This window comes from Manacus vitellinus, unplaced genomic scaffold (assembly GCF_001715985.3).
Source record: "Manacus vitellinus isolate BGI_N305 unplaced genomic scaffold, ASM171598v3 scaffold_31_pilon, whole genome shotgun sequence".
NCBI lineage: Eukaryota > Metazoa > Chordata > Aves > Passeriformes > Pipridae > Manacus > Manacus vitellinus.
The window spans coordinates 5,534,872-5,559,146 of record NW_021940379.1 but is presented as its reverse complement, the minus strand read 5'-3'; the positions used below and the strand labels follow the sequence as shown (position 1 = coordinate 5,559,146).

Genomic DNA, 24,275 nt, shown 5'->3' with positions numbered 1-24,275 from the left:
TAAGCCAGGGGAACAAGAGGCTCTACATGCCCCCTGAAATTAGCAATGAAACAAGCTGTATTGAACTCATCTATAGCTTTACACCTTCAGGGCACTGGCTGGAACCAAGACAGACGATATTTCTCCAGGCTGTCACAGTTATTTTACAGGAAAAGGAGGAGGGGGGGGGGAGAGAGTTGCTTTGGTCTGATCTCTAAATGAAATAACCAGCTGAACTTTTAAAATCATCCAGAAGATTAAAGGACAGTTCAAACAGTCTGGTATGTCAATTTATTCTGCTGAATATCTCTTCCTTAATTGTCACAAAACTAAGACATTAAAGTTAACAGTCATGTGCTATTAAAAGGTGCTGTTACCTTAGAGAAAGGTGTTGCTGGAGAAAAGAAATGCAGAGGAAGGTCTTTCATGTAGCACAGACCCCCCAAAAAGAAGAAATAAGGCAACAATTTAATGCTTTTGATTTTCTATGGATAGTACTTGGGAAGGATTTAACATTATTGTAAGTATGCAAGAATCTGTATCCTTTTTGTCATAGTGAAAGCAAGTGGCATTGCAAAGGCTGCTCTGAGAGGTATTAAGTAGATGTGAAGGCACTGGTCATAAGCAGCTTGAATCCCCACAGTCTTCAGTGAAACTTGAGCCTCAAGATGTGAGGATTTGGAAAACTCCAGAAGCTTTCAAGGCAAAAATGTGATGTAGCTGCAGAGAAGTGCACGTAGCTTTTGCTGCATTTTTCCCCCCCAAAGGCCTGGGTAGAAATATGAAAGAAATTAGTACAGCAGCATATAAAGCCTTAAGAATTATTTCCACGACTAATAAATTAAGTTACATACGTGTGTGCATTATTAAGCAATTGCAATTTCAATATATTGTAGATTAAATTCACCTGAAATCTGTGCTGTGAGAGCCCCATCTCTATGAATGTGCATAAAGATGTTAAGTCAATTTTTCAAGCTTTTTTCTCCTAAAATACAAGATTTTTTTCCCTGTAGCTGCATTAGGTCTAAATTTACATACTGTTCCTGCACTCTGTGGATATTCTTTTCTTTTTGTTTATACGTCAATAATATTCATGCTTTCTATTTTTAACATTATAATATTCCCCCTATTTTAGAGAGATGTCAACAGGCAAGTATATATATTCAAGTACCTTAGTGTGTTGTGTAGATCTATTGCTCATAATAGGTGTATGATGTTTTATTTCAAAGTAAAGAACTTATGCTTATTTATGCCATAAATACAGCCAGCAGTACTATACATGTGGTAACTCAAGAATACATTTGTCATTTTTAATGAAGGAAATAAAGCAAGTAGCTACTGCTAGGTCAATTTTTCCTGAATTTCATTGCTGGGTTTTTTTTTTCCCTTTGGAGAAAAAGGGGAATTCTAGTCAGGTTTTCTGAGAAAATGAGCCTTATGCTACCATGCTGCCTGTGCATGTGTGTTTTAAATTTGACAGCAGCATAGCTGACTCAAAGATGGTTATTTCTTATATATTTCATGAAAATAAAGAGTCAGTAGAGGAAAAACATAACAGTCTCTATGCAGATGAATTCTTATCAATAGCCAATTATCGAAATTTCACAAATAAGTCCTTGTAGTTTCTTGGACATCAGAGTCTGTCATCCATGAGACACAGCTCTATAGGAAACTCTCTTTTATTTGCTTCATCCTCATGGAGCAGCTTCTTTTTCATGCTTAAGTGATTGCCAGAAAATCTTACCTCTGTAGTGCAGACCTGGCTCTGCTGCATAACAATCAAGTGAGTTGTAGTGTTGAAAGGGTCCTTTGTCCGAAATAAGGTAGGCTGGATTTGGAGTTCAGCAAAGGTTCTGCTGAAAAGAGGAAGGAGGAACTATCAGCCTAAAATGCTCCTACCAGCCTAACCAAAATGTTAGTGCTGTGAAACTGGAAAAGTAAAGCTGGGCTCTTGGGTGGAAACTCCAGTGCAGCTTTTGTGTGGGTGTGAGTGCAGCCTGGGATCAGAATAACAGTCATTCCATTTGTGTTTTTATTTAAGTGCTCCCAAATCTTCCAGGCTTTTTACCACCAGGATCCCTCCCTGAGCCAGGTAGCCTCTGCTCAGATGTAAATAGTCCTAGGGAATCCTGCAGTCACATAACCTTTCCCAAACACAGCTGGGAAGGCTGGAGACAAGGAACCGGGCAGATGAACAGCCATGGATGCCTCCCCCAGGCACCCGTGGGAGCTCAGGGAGGGATGTGCCCTTGGAGCTGCTACAGAGGGTTGTACAGGGTCTGGAGATGCCCCTTGCCATGGCAGGCTCCACACAGACACAGCCAGCTGCAGCCCCTCTTCCAAGGGGCTGTGTCTCAGCTGGGACCTGTGGCCACAGGACTGTGATACCAAGAAATGAGATGATACTGGGTTCCAGGATGTGGAACTGGGAAAAAGCTAAAAACCATGGCCCTGGAAGCCAGATGGAAAAGTTCCATTTCACTGGAACACAGGGGAAGCATTTCCATTCTCTTGTCTCTCCTGTTTAGTGCCAATACAGGTTTGTTTGGAGGGCTGTGTTCTCCGGCACATGAGGACACAAGTGCTGTAGTCTAATGCTCCTAATTCCAAGGACTCAGCCTACCTGGCTGCTTAACAAGGAGCTGCAGCTGCCTCCTGAACTGAACAACATCTTTACTACCCTGTGCATCTGCCCTTTTTTTCCTCTCTTCACTTTTTCCATGAATTGTGCTCATGCATGTCTCCCTGTAGCACACTGAGAGCTGGAAAAACACGGTCCAGTTTAATTGTACTGTGGAATGATACTCACCCAGCCAAAGCACCTTGCTCTGACAGACCCAGGTCTTAATGGGAATGGACCAAGCCCCTCCAGAGACCCCCTGATGAAGAATTTCAGGGCAGATCAGTGGTATGTGGTTAGGACAAGCAGTGGTAATTTTGCCAGCATCTCTTTCTCTGAGCTGAGGAAGTTTCTTTCTTACACATCCAACTAGGAAATCTTTGCTCCTCCATCAGCTTCTGAGGTGGATGTGAGTACAGCTGACTCGGAGTATGAAAGCAGGAGATGTGTCTGGAGTCTGAGAGGTGTGGGGTTGGTTAAATTTTAGTTGGGTCTAACAGCTGTAGTGGGTCCTGCCTTACAGCAGGGGAAACGATTAGGTAAGGCAGCATGAGCCCTCCAGAGGTTAATTGTGTCTGAAGCCCACAGTTCCACCTGAACTGAGATGAACCTAACAGTGTTCACTTTGAAGAGCACACAGACATTAGCTGTGGCATGGAGACACACCCTGCTACCTCTGTGTGACTCCAAAATCTAAAATACAGATTTTCTCAGGAGGAAAGTGTCTTAGTAGGGAAAGTGGAAGTCAGAATCTTCAAGGTTAAAAAGTTCTGTCTGACCTTTCATATTATTGCTCAGAAGAATTATTTTTTAAAGTTAATAAACCACCTGCATTCACCTCATACAGCTATTTCCCCCCCCTAAACAAATTGCTTTTATTGTCAAAACTACAAATTCGGGCGTTGTGATCAATACCTTCGTTTTATGAGCTGTCAGTGAAGGGACTTGAAGATGCAGCTTTGCTTGATTGTGTAGGAATAAAGATTGATCAGCCCTGTTGCTGCTCGTGTATAGATCCTGGGCTAATTCACTGGCAGGATACAAAGCAAAGCACTATCCCTTCATCCCTCTGCAGAATCACAGAGTCAATAACTTTTCCTCTGCACTTCCCTGCAAGCACTCGAAAGTACAACCCAAATTAACATGTTACCAAGGGCAGAGAGGAGGAACAGGTTTTGGTGTTGGGGGTCTTTTCCCTGATAGAAAAACGTGATTTTTTTAATTTTTAATTTTAATTTTCTTTGTTCATTTCACAGAAGGTATTGAGCCAAGACTGTTCGCTTTTACTCTCTCAGGTTTTCTTTTATTGTTTTTTTTTTAAATCAAGTCAGGAAAGAGAAGAGTGGAAGATGATAATGAAAGGCTGCTGGCCCACAGCAATTGTTAAATCTGGAGAGGCATTTTGGGACAGTGTCATACAGTGTTCCACTGTTCCAGGTAGAGATGGCAGGTTGCTTTAAAGGAAAATAAATATATATTCTATATATACAGTTGTCAGAGTTTGCTGAATGTATTTCCAATATTCCAAATATAAGTACTGATGTATTTATAGCACAGGTGACTTAATAGACTTGTGGATGGTGCAGGCTGTGCAGTGTCCACAACTTATTTGGAGCCTAAGTTAAGAAATTACATGCCTCAGCTGCAGGTTTGTGAGCAGCTATGATACTTTTCCTATTCCTTGTCTGCCTTCAGCTGAGTTAAGGGCTGTGCCTGCTGAGGAGGGGAGAACATTCCTGCCCCTCCCGCTTTTCCTTTGTGGCCTGATCTGGCAGGGAGCTGGTTCAGGCATCTAAATTACCAGAAACCAACACTATTAATACCCCCAAACTGCTTATTGGAAATCCCAGGTGAGTGCCAGAAGGAGGGAAGGAGTTGCAGTGGGCAGTGAGGGTGAGGAGAACACGGTGAGTCCGTGGGTCTGGCCCTGCCAGCAGCAGCTGAGCAGGAGCAGCATCACATTTGGGGTGAGCTGAGACAAGTGACCACACATTTGTGGCTCAGTTTTTTCACATAGAGTGGGGACAATAACACTTTCTAGATCCTCAGACTGAGGTGATAATATTAAGCATTACATGCTTAGTGTCTATAAAAGCTTCTGAAAGCCTTGGATGGAAGGCTTATAAAAAACAAATATAGAGATATAGTGGACATCATTCTGTGGCAAGCCTAATAGTCCTGCACTTAAGTATTGGTCTTCACTGTATCTTTTCCTTAGGTGAGTTAACTTTGCTTTTATAGCCTATCAGAAGGCACTGTATTTAGCTCTCCCTGTTCAAGGTTCAGTAACCTATAATCCTACTGAAATGGAATGGAAAACCCTTGAAAATTCCACTGCATTTTCACTCAGGTGACATATGGCCGTGGTGTTAATTAAAAAAAAAAAAAAAAAAAAAAAAAAAAAAAAAAAAAAAAAGTGATGGTCCTGCGGTCTCCATGGAGACTAAGGATGCAAAAAGTCGTGGGAGTATAAAATATTTTCAATTTCAGGTTGAAAGGCAGAGATCAAAAGTTGCTCTGGTTAAAATGCTGCACGGATGTCAACATGCCAAATTGAATGATAAGGCATTTTGCACAAATACTTCGCTAAATGTTTTGAATATGAGATTAAAAGTAGGTTTCCTGCAGTATTTTTAACGGGTTACCAGAAGAGAATTCGATGTGTATTGTCTGTGCCTTTGTCAAATCTCTACCACAGTGCACAAACCAGGAAGTATAATACCCATCCTGGCAATAAGGAGTTCTTGTCTTACAAGTTGACATTCAAATTTTTTTAGAGGATCATAAAAACTAAATAAAAGAAGATCCAGCAGAAAATGGAGACATTCCATATGATTAAGATGTCTGGCTGGCAAAGAAGCCTATAAAATAAGCTTTCCCAAGCACTTGCCTTAGGAAAGGAAGAGTGAGTAAAAAAACCACGTGAAAAGTATTCACCAAAATGAAACAGCAAACTGGTGTTTGTTGATAGATGGTAAATTTGGTTCAGTGCTGTTGTTCAGTCATTTGGAGAACTGGAAAACGTTTCTGACAAAGTGTTAGTGGGGGGAGAATTGACATTACTGGATAAATTAAGGTCAGAGCTGTACCAGTGCAGTGGCTCCCCGTCCCTCTGAGTAGTAAACTGGTGCTCCCGTAAGCAACAGAGCTTCAGAAACTTGGTTTGTTACAGATTTGAGTCCTGCAGTTTTTCATCCTTGTGCCCTTCTGCACTGCTGCATTCCCAAGATCCTCCTCCTTCCAGAATTCCCAATTCCTTCCCACATTGCCTCATTACAGGCAAAACGAGGGGGTAACATCTCCTGCTGAGTTGTCACTGATGCTGCCAGGGTGGGACTGGCAGGTAAATCCACAGGCAATTTGCCTCTCTAAGATTATTTCCATGGGGAAAACAGTTTAAAAAAGGGAACAGAACCACCTGGCTGTTCTTGGTGCTCGTGATGAGGGAAGTTTCACTGAGCCCCCCATAGCTGACAATGGACAATACTAGTTTATTTCAATTTTTCCATATATGGATCTGTTGCTGTATGTTCTGTAAACAGATTTAATAGACTGAGAGGGAAAAAAAGAGCAGCAGGTTGAGAGGTTTGTGCAGACAAGTCCTCCTGTTATTGGTGTGGATGCTCCCTTGCTGACTTTGGAGTCCTCATTTATTGAACAAACACAGGAGGCAGTTAAAAATAAAGTCTTTTAGGCTGTTGTCCTGTGCTCTTTGGGTCTGATTATGAATTTACTTGAACCAGGATTATGAACTTGAATCTTATTTCTTTGTGATGGGGTTTTGCCAAAGGTATAACCATAGCCAGATTTCTATATTAAAGTACTTTTTGACTATTATTCAAAAAAATTGTAAAAAACCCTGCCTCCTTACTACCCTTAGACCATAGCTGAACAAATACATAACTGGGGGAAGATACAAAGGAAAAAACACATATGAAATGCAAAAATATATTCAGTTCAGTATCGTTGTCTGCCTTGAAATTGGTTTCTTCTGTTGACAGCTGAACAGATGGAAAACATCTGAAACAAAGGGAAAACATCACCTAACAAAAATGGTTAAGGCTTGTTATCTGCAGAGAGTGTTTAAGTAAGGGCAATCTTAATTTAGGCAAACAAATGAAAGATTGGCTTGCAACATAATGAAATAAGTGGGTTTTTTAAAAATTATAGCTGTTGAATTTTGTTTTATGAAATGTAGCAGTTTTGAAATGAGAGGACATTTTATGCTATAGGTGCTGCCACTACCAAAAATACAGATGCTTTTGATAAATCTGAATATTTCTCAGCAGCCAATGTAGCATTTTTCTCGTAGTGTTCTGTGTGGGAAATTTAACCAATGCACAGGTTTGCCTTGCCTGTGGTTTTTGTTCCCTGAAGCCAAACCAACAAATGATTGCCCAAGTTTCTTCATTTGCAGGAATAATTTAGTAAAAAAGCATTTTTGTCTGTCATGGATCCTGTTCTCTATTTCTTTGATCCTGTAATGGACTGGCATCAAGTTATGACTCAAACTTAGGGGTTGAGGTTTGCAAGCAGGACTTTGGACAGTAATTCTTTTTTTCTCAGAGGCTGAAAAATTACACCTACCTTTTTAATAGCTTCTTATTTTTGTAGCATATTTATATTGAATCTGTTTATTCTTCCCTAACTCCCTGTAATAGAAATTAGACATGTAATTTATTTAATAACAGCACCTGGGTCAGAGGAATTATTTCATGCCAGCTATCAGTTAATAGGAATTAAGACACTTAATTTAGATGACTGTTGTGTATGCAGGAGTTTTCCATTTCAAAAAGAATAATTAGTGGTGTTGTTAAATTAACTGGGTTTATCTGTGGTCAGCTTTACATTCCAGAATGATTGAAGAGACAGAATCATTTCGATGTTTTCTGTACTTAATCATCCCTGTGACTGTATTAATGGCTGTTCAGTTTTGGCACAGCAGATGTAAAGTCTCTGGATCAATGGTGGTGCAGTTGCTTTGATTTTTGTGATTAGCCTGACTTGAAAATGGAAAGTGCCTCTAGCACACACCTGAAAAAATGTGTGTGCCCAGCTCCTTGCATGGCTTTAATCATACAGCCAATTTTTACTAAACTTAATTTAAATGTTAAATACTGGTGCATGTGGAGCAGATTCAAATGGAATGTACTCTTACAGTTAAAAACCCCAGGAAAAACTCCACAACTTCAATTTTATTTTTTTTTTAAATTATGATTTCAGGTAGCAAAAAGTTGTCCCCCTCCCTGCAAAACCCAACCAAACCCTTTTCTTCTGACAGAAGAACTGACAGAGATGCTCAGACAGAGCTCTGAAAAAATACTTTGTTCACTTGTAACATTAATTTGTTTGCCAAAGCCCTGAGTGGGTGTTTAATTTTATTTAAGGACAGTGTGAATAGCCTCTGGTGCTTAATTTAGAATTTATACAATTTCCCACTTCCCTTAGATAAATCCTAGTGAAGGAAACATCTTTTATATGTAGGGGAAGTTGTGATTTCCACCCCATTTGTAGTCATGTTTTATTTAGAACATTCTATTTCCTCTCCTCTTGGGGCAGCATCTAAACTCCTTGTCAGGTAATTAACTATATTAGATGCATTAGATTAAAACATCTGAACGTTTTTTTGGTCCGAGAAACAACATTTAATGAATTAATTCTGTGTACATATTCTCAGTGGGAGCTTTGTGCACATTTTCTACCTGTCCAAAATTGCAGGAGCTTTTGCAAGGCCTTAATGGAAATGTGCTGCTGACATGGGCACTCCCATGGTCACATTCCTACAGGCCTTGGAAGCTCTTTAATGGCTCTGATGGTACATCCTTCACGTTTTCCTCTCCCTTATCTGGTTTAGAGAGCTCAGCACTGAACGAGCCACAAAAAATTCTGATTTGTAACAGGACATAAAAGCATGTTGTGACTTAATGTGGTGTTACCTGTCCCTTGGGCAGCTGGTTCACTCTCAGACCCTCTCTTTTCTGGGGGCCACCAATAGCAGCTCCTTTGCCTTGGGGTGAGCAGAGTGGCACAGAAGGAACTAAAGTGCTTCTCTGCTGTGAAAAATTGCTAAATGCGTCTCAAGCAGTGCTTTTGAATTTCAGTGGTTTGGTAACATGTTTATTCAGCTGCAGTGGAGTTTGGGGGGGTCTTTGTGGAGAGAGGGAAAGAGGAGGAAACAGTGGAGGTGTTGGTTGCTTGAGACAAAGAGGGTGAGATTTTATAAGAGTTTGAGATGCTGCTTTTTTATTTCTTCTTCCCCCACTGTGCCCTGACACTGGCTGCCTGAAACAAGGAGTAGTTCTCTGTGAAACCCAAGCACAAAGAAGTTTCCAGGGCTCTGGTGCGTGCCAGGGATCCAGGAATCCGGAGTTCCATGAGGTACTTTAGCTGGTCCCACTGCAGACAGCAGAGAAAAGTCATCACTACACAAACTAAACAACCACACAATGAAAACGTGGGAGAGGGAAATGACACAGAAAATGACAGGGGTGACCTCTTTCTTGGAAACAGGCACTGTTTCATTGCTCACACCTGAACAGAAATTTGAAGTTTGCTTTGGCTGGTTTGTTACATTTATATTGATTTTATAGTTTCCCTTACAATTAGCAGATAAGGTGCTTTTCTACCACCACTCAGCATCTTATTTATCCTTCCTAGACAAGGGTTATTACATGCTGTCTCGTTTTCAGGCAAAATCCAATAAATTTTCTGATCTCTGCTGTAAAACTGGGGCAAATGGATAGTGCAGAGGAGTCATCCGTCATGATTCCTTCTTAGTGTCTTGCAGAAAATGAGGAGCTGGGAAGAATGTACCGAGGCTGAAAGATGGCATTTCCTTCTTTTAGCTCAACCTCAAAGAACCCAGTCTCAAACAATGGAGTTTGGATGAAATTCTCAACTTATTTCTCTCTGCCCTGGTTGTTTTGTTTTAAAGAAATCCAAAGCCCCGCAAGCTGTTGGGGCTTTTGTTCTTTCTTTTCTTTTTTATTTTTTTTGAAATATTTTATGGGTCTTTGGGTGGAAAAGCATTTCACTTCAGTTAACACTGGCACCTTTTGTTTGGTTGCATTTCATTAGTATGCACATACTTAGTCCCCTCTTGGTTGCTCTTGCTACAGCACAAGAGGAGGTGGGAGATCAGTCAGTGTAACCAATATCCATCTTGTAGGCAATAGATAAAACTCTGGGGAAGCTGAGAAAAGAGGAGTGAATGCTCTTCCCAGAGCATCACAGACTGGTGTGATTAGCCAAGAAGAAAGCCCTCATTTTCCTCTACAGGAAGTTTTAGAAATGTGGATTTTGCATAATTACTCCACTGGTATGTTCAGACCTTGGCAACCTACCTCTGTAAGGCTGGCCTAGAGCACACCTTATATCCCTTACCTAGTCCTCCTGAGTCCCTGAAGTATTTAAATTTAAACTGAAATCTTACTGGCATCAGGGGGGTTTGAACACTTGCTTAAAATTCGGCAGTGATACTTTCTCAAGCCATTTATTTCAAAAAAGTCAATTGGAGGGGTGAATTTAGGAACACGTTTCAAGATGGGAACAAAATGAGAAAAATAATATGAAATGCAAGTTATGGAATCATGGCTGTGAGGACTCTGTGTCAAGAGATACCGGTAAGGATCTTTAGCTAGAGTAGGTTAATCATAATTTACAGAAAAAGCTGGATAAAATACCAGGTTTGGGCTGCTGCTGAGACTGGTGCCATTTGGGCAGGCAGCCTTGAAGCACTGTAATAATGTGGGGTCATGTAATAACCAAGATTATTCTAGTGAGTAGTAATTTTGGCTGCATCAAATCGGATTTTTTCAATTTAAAAACTCAACTGAGATCTGATTTTCAAAAATGCTTGAATAATGTCAGGGGTGGGGAGGGCTGGGGAGAGAGAGAAGAAAATGCTCGGTCCAGTATCCCCAGTCAGGCACACACATATTTTTAGTTTCATTAACAATCTTGACCAAATGGAATTGAAATCCTTCTCCCTTTTTCCGTGCTTTCTTCAGTTCCTCTTTTCACTGCTGTTCAGCAGTGGTGATAGAGAACAAAGAGAGGGAAGTTTTCTCCCTGTTCCTTATCTGGTTCCAGAGTGACCAATAGGAGATAAATCTGTCAAGCCTTAGGGCAGGCTGTTGTGGCAGACTTTCTCACCGAGGAATTAACGCTCCTGGGATCACAGTGAGAAAATGGATCAGCCAACTTCAAAGCTGTGAAGTGACAGCTCCCTCAGCTGCCCCCAGAGGTGGCAGCTTGGCAGGGGACCCATAGCTGGTTTTGAATTACTGGACATAGGAGCTTTGAGTGTGTGAACACAGAAGGGGAAAAAAAAAAGAGAAACCTTGCCCACAATTATTTAAAACCTGAGCGAGAAGAGAGTTTGAATTGTGAAGGTCACCAGCACTGGCTGAAATCTTTGACAGCATTGCTGGGGATTAACCTATTTTAGATTCAAACTGATAGGTAGATAATGCTGCTTTCAATGTGTTGGTGGTATTTGCAGTATTTTAATGGCAAGCTCAATAAGGTAGGCATTTATTTCATAAAGAAAGTTTATGCCAGTCTGGTTTAACACAAGAGCGAGCTGATTAAAGTTTGGCAGACCCCACTGACATTTCTAATAAAGAAATCACTACCACAGCACTTTTTCTACTTAAAGCAACAAGAGAAGAATGGTGAAGAAATAAAACCTTTAGAGAGAAAGAAGCTGTTGACAGCACCTTTTAACTTCCTACATTTAATCACCAGTGCTCAGCTTTTGCCACCACTATAACATATAGAACAGTAATACTGGTAATATATTCATTACTCGTCATCTACTTGAGTGCCTGGAAATTAGGAATGTGCAAAGGCTAACTTATGCAGAGTGTTATAAAAAGAGGATGGAGAGGCTGTGGAGGAGGCCATGCCACGGTCACAATAAAATAATCCTATGGCAAATTTGTTCTAGAGCTCCTAATTAGCTTATTGGCTTAGATTTTCCAGTCTTATTCACGTTGCAGATTTCCCAGTGGGAGCTTCGTAATTTGGGTCCTTTTTGTGTTACTTCCTGTATAAAGCACTGCTCAGGGTGTGTTGGGCAAACCCTAATCCCCACTGGCCCCACAACAGTGGTCCCAAACCTCAGAGCTTGCTGGAGCTCAGAAGGACCAGTATCAACCAAGGGGACTGAGCAGGGGAATGGAAAGGCAAGATATGAATATTGGAGCTGACTTTCACAATCCAGAAATTAAAGGATATTTAATGTCCATACCTTTAGGTAAATTAGACATTGGGGATCATTTAGTTAATCCCTATCATATTACAATGAAATCTAGATTATTAATTACACAACAGTATTAATTCTGAATGCATTTGTAGCACTTTTCACCTGAGGTTTTCCAAGAATTTTGTTACTGTAAGAAAAAGAAATTACAAAACTTTAACAAGAAAACATGCTTGTCCAATATATTTTCCTTTAATACTGTCATGATGTAAAGCTGTTGGTTTTGATACTGAAGAGAGCACATCATATACAGCAGAGGACCTGAGTAACTTTCCCATGGGTCAGGAAAATATATGTCACTATGTGTTGCATCTGAAATTCTGTCTGAATTGTGGGCAGAAGATCTGTCTTGCATTTAGTTGAAATTTTGAACAGTAAAAAAGTTGATCTCATTGGCTTATTTAAGTCTAAATAGTGCAAATAAAGTGCAGAGGAAAAACCAAAACAGCCAGCAGATGCAGGGCACCTGAGCAGGCACTTTTGCTGTTGTAATTCCATCTCCAGTAATTGTTTTTAAGCCCTGGACGTTATTCTGTGTGATGGTATTTAAAGGACCTGAAGTTTCAAATGAGCTCACTTAATGGTAGGAGCTAAATCAGAGTTTTAAAAATATTCCCACACCTGTGTTCACCCCTGTGTACTTTGGGATAACCATTGCTGTGTTTATTTGGCTGATGAGGCCATCTCATCGTGACAGATATTTAGATATTTAGATATTTAGAAGCTGGGGGTTTTTGTTTTCTCTTATTCTTCAGATTTTAAACAAATCCCTGGGAATATTGTAAAGTCATGTCCTTATCCTCCTTAAAGCCTCACCTTAAAGTCTCTCCAAGCTCACCAACAGCTTATGGAGCCTGTGGGTCTGTCCTGCCCTGTGCCTCTCACCCTGCCCTGTGTCATCCCTGTGCTTCCCTCAAAGTCTGTGCACAGTCCTGTGCTTTTGGAGCCACACTGCAGGTGCCTGGGGTCAGGAACCATCTGTTGCCCTGTGTTTACCACCACACCTCCTACCATCAGGTGTCTGTATCATGTTCTGCATGACCTCTGCTGAAAAGAATCAATAATTAAATATGTATATATCCAGTAGTGCAGATCTGTAACCATGTCACTGGAGCATCCTCCTGGGAGCATGTGTTGATGAGAAAAATTTTATGAGCAGCATTCATCAGATGCTTTGCACTGCTTCCAATCTTTCTGTAGTGAATGGCATTATTTGGTGTTAAATTTAGCTTTGGCTTTATAGGCATCCCAACACTTAATCAGATTACTTAGAAAGTCATTATTTACCTTAAAATAAATGACACAGAAAAGAAGACCAGGTAGATTTGTAAACTATAGCAATGTTTAATTGTCCTTCCCATTCCATGTGTCCATCTTCCCTTTCCTCTGAAACTGAACCAAGAAAATGCAGAAAAGAGTGCATTAATTCTCCAAAAGTCTGTCTCCCACATGATGCTTATTACTTTCCAAGCAAGCCCTTGGCTGCCACTCTTGCTGCTGTATATTTATGATCAAAGAGTACTTCAATCATTTCTAGATAACTTCATAATACACTTGTATTGTCCAAATACTCTGTAATGCTCAAAGATTTATGTGCCTCAGATGTGTGTGCAGCAGACAGACAGAAGTAACCTTGAAAATCTTACCGTTAAAATATACACCTTATGGCAAATACTTATATCAATAAAGCTTAAAGGACTGGCAGACCTTGTATTTGAAGTTATCTTTGCATCCACAGGGAGACCAGTTTTCCATGCTAATGACATCTTCCTTCAGATGAACTTTTGTCCACGTGCTGTGACGATTTACATGAGAAAGTGATTCTTAACATGCACAGTTTAGCACCCTCTAACACACTTCCTAGCTTGGAAATCGAATTATGCACAAAAGATGCAAAAACCAAACCTAAAAATATATCCAAGTGTCAGACTAAATTAAAATTCATGCTTCATTAAGTGGGCACAGTGCAAATAAAAGAAGTCTTGGTAGGAGCAAAACTGCTTCTTCTGTTTAGCATTTTAGCCAATTGGAGGTTCAAATCTTACAGATGCCCATGGTATTGAGTTAATGGTGCTGAGCAGTATGTTTAGCTCCTGTAATATTCCAGCATGATTCCTAGTTTGCCAGAACAGCTGATTTTGCTTTTACAACACTCATTATATCTTCAAAATGAATTCAGGCTTTATACTTTCCCTTTGTATTGGATCAACCACCTTCTTCCTGTGAGTTCAAGTACGTGCCAGATGCTGTAGCACACCTGTGATTTGCAAACTGTTGCTCTTATGTGATGTACAAAATACCCCTTTGGTCAGGCAGCCTGTGCTGTGTGAACAAATGCAGCGTGTGGAGCTTCTGTGGCTGGACAGATTCAGTATAAATATAGAACCTTGAAAATATATATATATATGTCTGGGCTGATTTCTCTTCCTACCCTTTCATGTTTAGTACTCAGCTTGCCTTAAGGAGGGGTTTCAGAGAAACAGCTTTTCTCTATCAAACACTGAGAGCTTTGCAGCCTGAGAATCTTTGCCGTGGTCCCAACAGGTTCCTGAGCCCCGGAGCAGAAGTGCTGTAGCTGAAGGTTCCACGTGGTTGATTTTGTGCTGTTTCAGCAGAGGAGACATCAGAAGATCTGAGTACATATCTGAGAAGGGGCCAGAGCTTCTTTCAAAGCATAAAATCCAGCAGAGTGCTTTTTGAAATAGGCAAGTTGACTTCTGACACGGAAGCATCGATTCCCTCCCTCTCCTCTGAGTTCATGGGTTTACATTTCCATGACTTCTGACACTTTGCAGATTTTTTTGCAAATGAATGTGATGATAGACAGGAATAAACTTAATTGTGAGAGTCAAAGATGAAGCAGAGAGGAATGCAAAGTAGGTCAGGAAAGGAAAAGGTGATGGGAGCATTCTGGCAGTGACACAAGGGACATCTCTACCAGATAACACAGGAAAATATTTGAATCCTACAAAGGAGGCAGGAGGCATTTCCATCCTTTTCTGTATGGTTTGTTAACCATCACAACCCTGAGCAGAAGTCCACTGCTGTCTTTCCTTAAACCCAGGACTTTGGATCAAACCTGTAATGTGTTCTTCAGTGGTGAAAGGTTGTTTTCCCCCAGTGTGTGGAGAGGCCCTGGTGAGCAGGTACACTGAGGGCTGGATAACCTTCCTGTTTGAGAGCAGCTGTTATACCTTATTTTATTGCCTTGGTGAATTCCAATATGCATTGCCACTGTGCTTCCTGAAATATTGCAACTATCTGAGGCCAGGGCAAGTTTTCCATGGAAAATTATAATGTTCTCCTTCCTTTATTTTAATTAGTATTTCAGTGGAAGTGAGAAATTTGCTGATTTATGTAACTCTTTAAAACAGGGCAGGGCAGCAAACTTCAGAGTAATTTATTTCTTGACATATATATAGCAGTGGTTTTGAACACTTTTTGCAGCAGTTTGCAATCCTTTTCTGCAGAGAAAAATATTCACCTCAGACAGTGGAATTTCACAAAGTCATCACTGGTTCATGCATTTCATGGATATTTGCTATTTTTGCAGCCTCATCTATGCATTTTTAGTCTATGGCATCCTGCAGGCATGTTCATTTCTATCTGCTGCACTGAAGTATTTATGCAGATTGTTTCAGGATTATGTTTTTAACCAGTGTAAGAGCAACAAAGTTTTTATTTGAGGTAGTTGTAATTACCTGTGTACTTTTTTTCTGTATGTGAATATATTTAATGAACAAAAAAAGATATAACTTGGCTTTTAGCAAGTAGTAATAACCAAATATAAATCTCATCTAGTTTAGACCATTTCTAGATCTTGGTAGTATTTTTCCTTACAAGACATATTTCTAATACAGTAGTCAATCTAAATAGAGAAGCAAAGGGATGTGCTTTGTTGGGAGATTGATCTAGATCCTGAAGAAGCCAGCAAACCAAAGAATGGGTATATTCCCCCTGTCAAAATCATTTGTAGTAATTCTGTGCTTAGAAGTTCACTGTGAAGCTCTGAGCATCCCCACCAAAGCACGTGGAGAATAATCCACTACACTCCTGCTTTACTGTCAAACTCTGGGGTGCATCCTCTTTATCTTAAAGGCTGAAGAGTTGTCCCTGAGCACTGTTAATTCCCATCCTTGGTGCATGTCAGTGGGAGTTGGGTGAGGAGTTTGCCTGCCTACTTCTGTAAATACCATGAGATCCTGTCTGCAGCCTCAGCAGCCTGAAAAACTCTGTCTGTGCTAATACATATTTCCCATCCCACCACTTGGACCTTGACCCTGATAAAAGAGATATTGATATTTGAAATATGTAAGAGAAACTTGTGAAACATAGAGTTTGCCATAAATTCTTACTGCCTTAACCAGAAATTCAGATGTTTATGCTCAGCCATCTGCTTCAGCTCTGCCTCTACTGATACTTCATATTTCTTGCTGGGCTTTACTTTTGTGTTTCTGTGTGTGGATGGAAACAGTTTTTATCATAAGTCCTTTAAAAGATAAGGAGCTCAAAAGTGATCTTTATTAGTTCCAAAGGGGATTGAAAGCAGACATCAAGTAAAGAACAGCACGAGGACATTTTCACAAATCATCACAGTCATGGCAGAGTGATGCTAAAGAACAACTGATGAGTACATGGAAAATATTACCTGTTCAGGTACAACATTGGGTTTTAAACAGCCTTGAAATGTGAATGTCAGAGGAGGATCTCTGTTTTCCAAAGGGATCCACTGTGAAGGACCCCTATAGAGGATGGAGCCTACACTGGCTCAGTCTCACATGGCATAATTGTCCCTGGAGATAAAATGGTGCTCAAGTTAGTGCTGAATGTGTTAATGCTGGGACCAGAAGCAGTGTAATGCTAATTAGTCTTTCTAGTTTCCCATCATGTATTTGCATTTCTGTTAACACACTGAGTTTCCACTATTGGGGAGTTTTTCACACACCCCATCTGTCTCTTATTATCAGATTATCAGAGCACCACATAATGTTTCATGTGGTTATCACTGCAACACCTTTGGCAGGCAGGGAAGTAGACCCAGAAAGACTTCATGGTTTGTCTGCTGCCACAGGAAGTCTGGGATTTATTGATTTATTAGCAGAATGATGTAGTGACTTAAAGCAGACCAGGATTGCTGATCTACAGATCTCTAGATTTAATGTCCCTTTTAAAACATTCCTGCTTTGAATACCTAGCCTCTGATATTAGCTTTTCAGAAATCCATATTTATTGTTCAGTTACTGCTCCATTTTCAAGGATGAAAATTGGTTTTGAAGTGCAAGACAGTGTTTCACAGTACAGATAGAACTGAGAGAGATCTAAAGAATAATGGAATAGATTAATTTAATTGATTATATTTTGCAAATGTGGACAAGAAATCAAGCATGTGATTATAAAATGATTTTAAATGCAGCATTCTAAAAAAAAANAAAAAGTTGTCCCCCTCCCTGCAAAACCCAACCAAACCCTTTTCTTCTGACAGAAGAACTGACAGAGATGCTCAGACAGAGCTCTGAAAAAATACTTTGTTCACTTGTAACATTAATTTGTTTGCCAAAGCCCTGAGTGGGTGTTTAATTTTATTTAAGGACAGTGTGAATAGCCTCTGGTGCTTAATTTAGAATTTATACAATTTCCCACTTCCCTTAGATAAATCCTAGTGAAGGAAACATCTTTTATATGTAGGGGAAGTTGTGATTTCCACCCCATTTGTAGTCATGTTTTATTTAGAACATTCTATTTCCTCTCCTCTTGGGGCAGCATCTAAACTCCTTGTCAGGTAATTAACTATATTAGATGCATTAGATTAAAACATCTGAACGTTTTTTTGGTCCGAGAAACAACATTTAATGAATTAATTCTGTGTACATATTCTCAGTGGGAGCTTTGTGCACATTTTCTGCCTGTCCAAAATTGCAGGAGCTTTTGCAAAGCCTTAATGGAAATGTGCTGCTGACATGGGCACTCCCATGGTCACATTCCTACAGGCCTTGGAAGCTCTTTAATGGCTCTGATGGTACATCCTTCACGTTTTCCTCTCCCTTATCTCGTTTAGAGAGCTCAGCACTGAACGAGCCACAAAAAATTCTGATTTGTAACAGGACATAAAAGCAAGTTGTGACTTAATGTGGTGTTACCTGTCCCTTGGGCAGCTGGTTCATCTCTCAGACCCTCTCTTTTCTGGGGGCCACCAATAGCAGCTCCTTTGCCTTGGGGTGAGCAGAGTGGCACAGAAGGAACTAAAGTGCTTCTCTGCTGTGAAAAATTGCTAAATGCGTCTCAAGCAGTGCTTTTGAATTTCAGTGGTTTGGTAACACATTTATCCAGCTGCAGTGGAGTTTGGGGGGGTCTTTGTGGAGAGAGGGAAAGAGGAGGAAACAGTGGAGGTGTTGGTTGCTTGAGACAAAGAGGGTGAGATTTTATAAGAGTTTGAGATGCTGCTTTTTTATTTCTTCTTCCCCCACTGTGCCCTGACACTGGCTGCCTGAAACAAGGAGTAGTTCTCTGTGAAACCCAAGTACAAAGAAGTTCCCAGGGCTCTGGTGCGTGCCAGGGATCCAGGAATCCAGAGTTCCATGAGGTACTTTAGCTGGTCCCACTGCAGACAGCAGAGAAAAGTCATCACTACACAAACTAAACAGCCACACAATGAAAACGTGGGAGAGGAAAATGACACAGAAAATGACAGGAGTGACCTCTTTCTTGGAAACATTGCTCACACCTGAACAGAAATTTGAAGTTTGCTTTGACTGGTTTGTTACATTTGTATTGATTTTATAGTTTCCCTTACAATTAGCAGATAAGGTGCTTTTCTACCACCACTCAGCATCTTATTTATCCTTCCTAGACAAGGGTTATTACATGCTGTCTCGTTTTCAGGCAAAATCCAATAAATTTTCTGATCTCTGCTGTAAAACTGGGGCAAATGGATAGTGCAGAGGAGTCATCCGTCATGATTCCTTCTTAGTGTCTTGCAGAAAATGAGGAGCTGGGAAGAATGTACCGAGGCTGAAAGATGGTATTTCCTTCTTTTAGCTCAACCTCAAAGAACCCAGTCTCAAACAATGGAGTTTGGATGAAATTCTCAACTTATTTCTCTCTGCCCTGGTTGTTTTGTTTTAAAGAAATCCAAAGCCCCACAAGCTGTTGGGGCTTTTGTTCTTTCTTTTCTTTTTTATTTTTTTTTGAAATATTTTATGGGTCTTTGGGTGGAAAAGCATTTCACTTCAGTTAACACTGGCACCTTTTGTTTGGTTGCATTTCATTAGTATGCACATACTTAGTCCCCCCTTGGTTGCTCTTGCTACAGCACAAGAGGAGGTGGGAGATCAGTCAGTGTAACCAATATCCATCTTGTAGGCAATAGATAAAACTCTGGGGAAGCTGAGAAAAGAGGAGTGAATGCTCTTCCCAGAGCATCACAGACTGGTGTGATTAGCCAAGAAGAAAGCCCTCATTTTCCTCTACAGGAAGTTTTAGAAATGGGGATTTTGCATAATTACTCTACTGGAATGTTCAGACCTTGGCAACCTACCTCTGTAAGGCTGGCCTAGAGCACACCTTATATCCCTTACCTAGTCCTCCTGAGTCCCTGAAGAATTTAAATTTAAACTGAAATCTTACTGGCATCAGGGGGGTTTGAACACTTGCTTAAAATTCAGCAGTGATACTTTCTCAAGCCATTTATTTCAAATAAGTCAATTGGAGGGGTGAATTTAGGAACACGTTTCAAGATGGGAACAAAATGAGAAAAATAATATGAAATGCAAGTTATGGAATCATGGCTGTGAGGACTCTGTGTCAAGAGATACCGGTAAGGATCTTTAGCTAGAGTAGGTTAATCATAATTTACAGAAAAAGCTGGATAAAATACCAGGTTTGGGCTGCTGCTGAGACTGGTGCCATTTGGGCAGGCAGCCTTGAAGCACTGTAATAATGTGGGGTCATATAATAACCAAGATTATTCTAGTGAGTAGTAATTTTGGCTGCATCAAATCGGATTTTTTCAATTTAAAAACTCAACTGAGATCTGATTTTCAAAAATGCTTGAATAATGTCAGGGGTGGGGAGGGCTGGGGAGAGAGAGAAGAAAATGCTCGGTCCAGTATCCCCAGTCAGGCATACACATATTTTTAGTTTCATTAACAATCTTGACCAAATGGAATTGAAATCCTTCTCCCTTTTCCATGCTTTCTTCAGTTCCTCTTTTCACTGCTGTTCAGCAGTGGTGATAGAGAACAAAGAGAGGGAAGTTTTCTCCCTGTTCCTTATCTGGTTCCAGAGTGACCAATAGGAGATAAATCTGTCAAGCCTTAGGGCAGGCTGTTGTGGCAGACTTTCTCACCGAGGAATTAACGCTCCTGGGATCACAGTGAGAAAATGGATCAGCCAACTTCAAAGCTGTGAAGTGACAGCTCCCTCAGCTGCCCCCAGAGGTGGCAGCTTGGCAGGGACCCAGAGCTGGTTTGGAATTAGTGGACATAGGAGCTTTGAGTGTGTGAACATAGAAGGGGAAAAAAAAAAAAGAGAAGCCTTGCCCACAATTATTTAAAACCTGAGCAAGAAGAGAGTTTGAATTGTGAAGGTCACCAGCACTGGCTGAAATCTTTGACAGCATTGCTGGGGATTAACCTATTTTAGATTCAAACTGATAGGTAGATAATGCTGCTTTCAATGTGTTGGTGGTATTTGCAGTATTTTAATGGCAAGCTCAATAAGGTAGGCATTTACTTCATAAAGAAAGTTTATGCCAGTCTGGTTTAACACGAGAGCGAGCTGATTAAAGTTTGGCAGACCCCACTGACATTTCTAATAAAGAAATCACTACCACAGCACTTTTTCTACTTAAAGCAACAAGAGAAGAATGGTGAAGAAATAAAACCTTTAGAGAGAAAGAAGCTGTTGACAGCACCTTTTAACTTCCTACATTTAATCACCAGTGCTCAGCTTTTGCCACCACTATAACATATAGAACAGTAATACTGGTAATATATTCATTACTCGTCATCTACTTGAGTGCCTGGAAATTAGGAATGTGCAAAGGCTAACTTATGCAGAGTGTTATAAAAAGAGGATGGAGAGGCTGTGGAGGAGGCCATGCCACGGTCACAATAAAATAATCCTATGGCAAATTTGTTCTAGAGCTCCTAATTAGCTTATTGGCTTAGATTTTCCAGTCTTATTCACGTTGCAGATTTCCCAGTGGGAGCTTCGTAATTTGGGTCCTTTTTGGTGTTGCTTCCTGTATAAAGCACTGCTCAGGGTGTGTTGGGCAAACCCTAATCCACACTGGCCCCACAACAGTGGTCCCAAACCTCAGAGCTTGCTGGAGCTCAGAAGGACCAGTATCAACCAAGGGGACTGAGCAGGGGAATGGAAAGGCAAGATATGAATATTGGAGCTGACTTTCACAATCCAGAAATTAAAGGATATTTAATGTCCATACCTTTAGGTAAATTAGACATTGGGGATCATTTAGTTAATCCCTATCATATTACAATGAAATCTAGATTATTAATTACACAACAGTATTAATTCTGAATGCACTTGTAGCACTTTTCACCTGAGGTTTTCCAAGAATTTTGTTACTGTAAGAAAAAGAAATTACAAAACTTTAACAAGAAAACATTCTTGTCCAATATATTTTCCTTTAATACTGTCATGATGTAAAGCTGTTGGTTTTGATACTGAAGAGAGCACATCATATACAGCAGAGGACCTGAGTAACTTTCCCATGGGTCAGGAAAATATATGTCACTATGTGTTGCATCTGAAATTCTGTCTGAATTGTGGGCAGAAGATCTGTCTTGCATTTAGTTGAAATTTTGAACAGTAAAAAAGTTGATCTCATTGGCTTATTTAAGTCTAAATAGTGCAAATAAAGTGCAGAGGAAAAACCAAAACAGCCAGCAGATGCAGGGCACCTGAGCAGGCACTTTTGCTGTTGTAATTCCATCTCCAGTAATTGTTTTTAAGCCCTGGACATTATTCTGTGTGATGGTATTTAAAGGACCTGAAGTTTCAAATGAGCTCACTTAATGGTAGGAGCTAAATCAGAGTTTTAAAAATATTCCCACACCTGTGTTCACCCCTGTGTACTTTGGGATAACCATTGCTGTGTTTATTTGGCTGATGAGGCCATCTCATCGTGACAGATATTTAGATATTTAGATATTTAGAAGCTGGGGGTTTTTGTTTTCTCTTATTCTTCAGATTTTAAACAAATCCCTGGGAATATTGTAAAGTCATGTCCTTATCCTCCTTAAAGCCTCACCTTAAAGTCTCTCCAAGCTCACCAACAGTTTATGGAGCCTGTGGGTCTGTCCTGCCCTGTGCCTCTCACCCTGCCCTGTGTCATCCCTGTGCTTCCCTCAAAGTCTGTGCACAGTCCTGTGCTTTTGGAGCCACACTGCAGGTGCCTGGGGTCAGGAACCATCTGTTGCCCTGTGTTTACCACCACACCTCCTACCATCAGGTGCCTGTATCATGTTCTGCATGACCTCTGCTGAAAAGAATCAATAATTAAATATGTGTATATCCAGTAGTGCAGAACTGTAACCATGTCACTGGAGCATCCTCCTGGGAGCGTGTGTTGATGAGAAAAATTTTATGAGCAGCATTCATCAGATGCTTTGCACTGCTTCTAATCTTTCTGTAGTGAATGGCATTATTTGGTGTTAAATTTAGCTTTGGCTTTATAGGCATCCCAACACTTAATCAGATTACTTAGAAAGTCATTATTTACCCTAAAATAAATGACATAGAAAAGAAGACCAGGTAGATTTGTAAACTATAGCAATGTTTAATTGTCCTTCCCATTCCATGTGTCCATCTTCCCTTTCCTCTGAAACTGAACCAAGAAAATGCAGAAAACAGTGCATTAATTCTCCAAAAGTCTGTCTCCCACATGATGCTTATTACTTTCCAAGCAAGCCCTTGGCTGCCACTCTTGCTGCTGTATATTTATGATCAAAGAGTACTTCAATCATTTCTAGATAACTTCATAATACACTTGTATTGTCCAAATACTCTGTAATGCTCAAAGATTTGTGTGCCTCAGATGTGTGTGCAGCAGACAGACAGAAGTAACCTTGAAAATCTTACCGTTAAAATATACACCTTATGGCAAATACTTATATCAATAAAGCTTAAAGGACTGGCAGACCTTGTATTTGAAGTTATCTTTGCATCCACAGGGAGACCAGTTTTCCATGCTAATGACATCTTCCTTCAGATGAACTTTTGTCCACGTGCTGTGATGATTTACATGAGAAAGTGATTCTTAACATGCACGGTTTAGCACCCTCTAACACATTTCCTAGCTTGGAAATCGAATTATGCACAAAGGATGCAAAAACCAAACCTAAAAATATATCCAAGTGTCAGACTAAATTAAAATTCATGCTTCATTAAGTGGGCACAGTGCAAATAAAAGAAGTCTTGGTAGGAGCAAAACTGCTTCTTCTGTTTAGCATTTTAGCCAATTGGAGGTTCAAATCTTACAGATGCCCATGGTATTGAGTTAATGGTGCTGAGCAGTATATTTAGCTCCTGTAATATTCCAGCATGATTCCTAGTTTGCCAGAACAGCTGATTTTGCTTTTACAACACTCATTATGGCATATCTTCAAACTGAATTCAGGCTTTATACTTTCCCTTTGTATTGGATCAACCACCTTCTTCCTGTGAGTTCAAGTACGTGCCAGATGCTGTAGCACACCTGTGATTTGCAAACTGTTGCTCTTATGTGATATATAAAATACCCCTTTGGTCAGGCAGCCTGTGCTGTGTGAAAAAATGCAGCGTGTGGAGCTTCTGTGGCTGGACAGATTCAGTATAAATATAGAACCTTGAAAATATATATATGTGTCTGGGCTGATTTCTCTTCCTACCCTTTCATGTTTAGTACTCAGCCTTGCTTTAAGGAGGGGTTTCAGAGAAACAGCTTTTCTCTATCAAACACTGAGAGCTTTGCAGCCTGGGAATCTTTGCCGTGGTCCCAACAGGTTCCTGAGCCCCGGAGCAGAAGTGCTGTAGCTGAAGGTTCCACGTGGTTGATTTTGTGCTGTTTCAGCAGAGGAGACATCAGAAGATCTGAGTACATATCTGAGAAGGGGCCAGAGCTTCTTTCAAAGCATAAAATCCAGCAGAGTGCTTTTTGAAATAGGCAAGTTGACTTCTGACACGGAAGCATCGATTCCCTCCCTCTCCTCTGAGTTCATGGGTTTACATTTCCTTGACTTCTGACACTTTGCAGATTTTTTGCAAATGAATGTGATGATAGACAGGAATAAACTTAATTGTGAGAGTCAAAGATGAAGCAGAGAGGAATGCAAAGTAGGTCAGGAAAGGAAAAGGTGATGGGAGCATTCTGGCAGTGACACAAGGGACATCTCTACCAGATAACACAGG

The 24,275-nt window shown here is 40.4% G+C and overlaps 1 protein-coding gene across 2 annotated transcripts in view; it reads left to right on the top strand.

Moving 5' to 3' along the window:
* Nucleotides 1-24,275, top strand: part of LOC103760233 (transmembrane protein 132D) — a 236,947-nt gene that overhangs the window by 103,144 nt on the left and 109,528 nt on the right. The window lies entirely within an intron of this gene.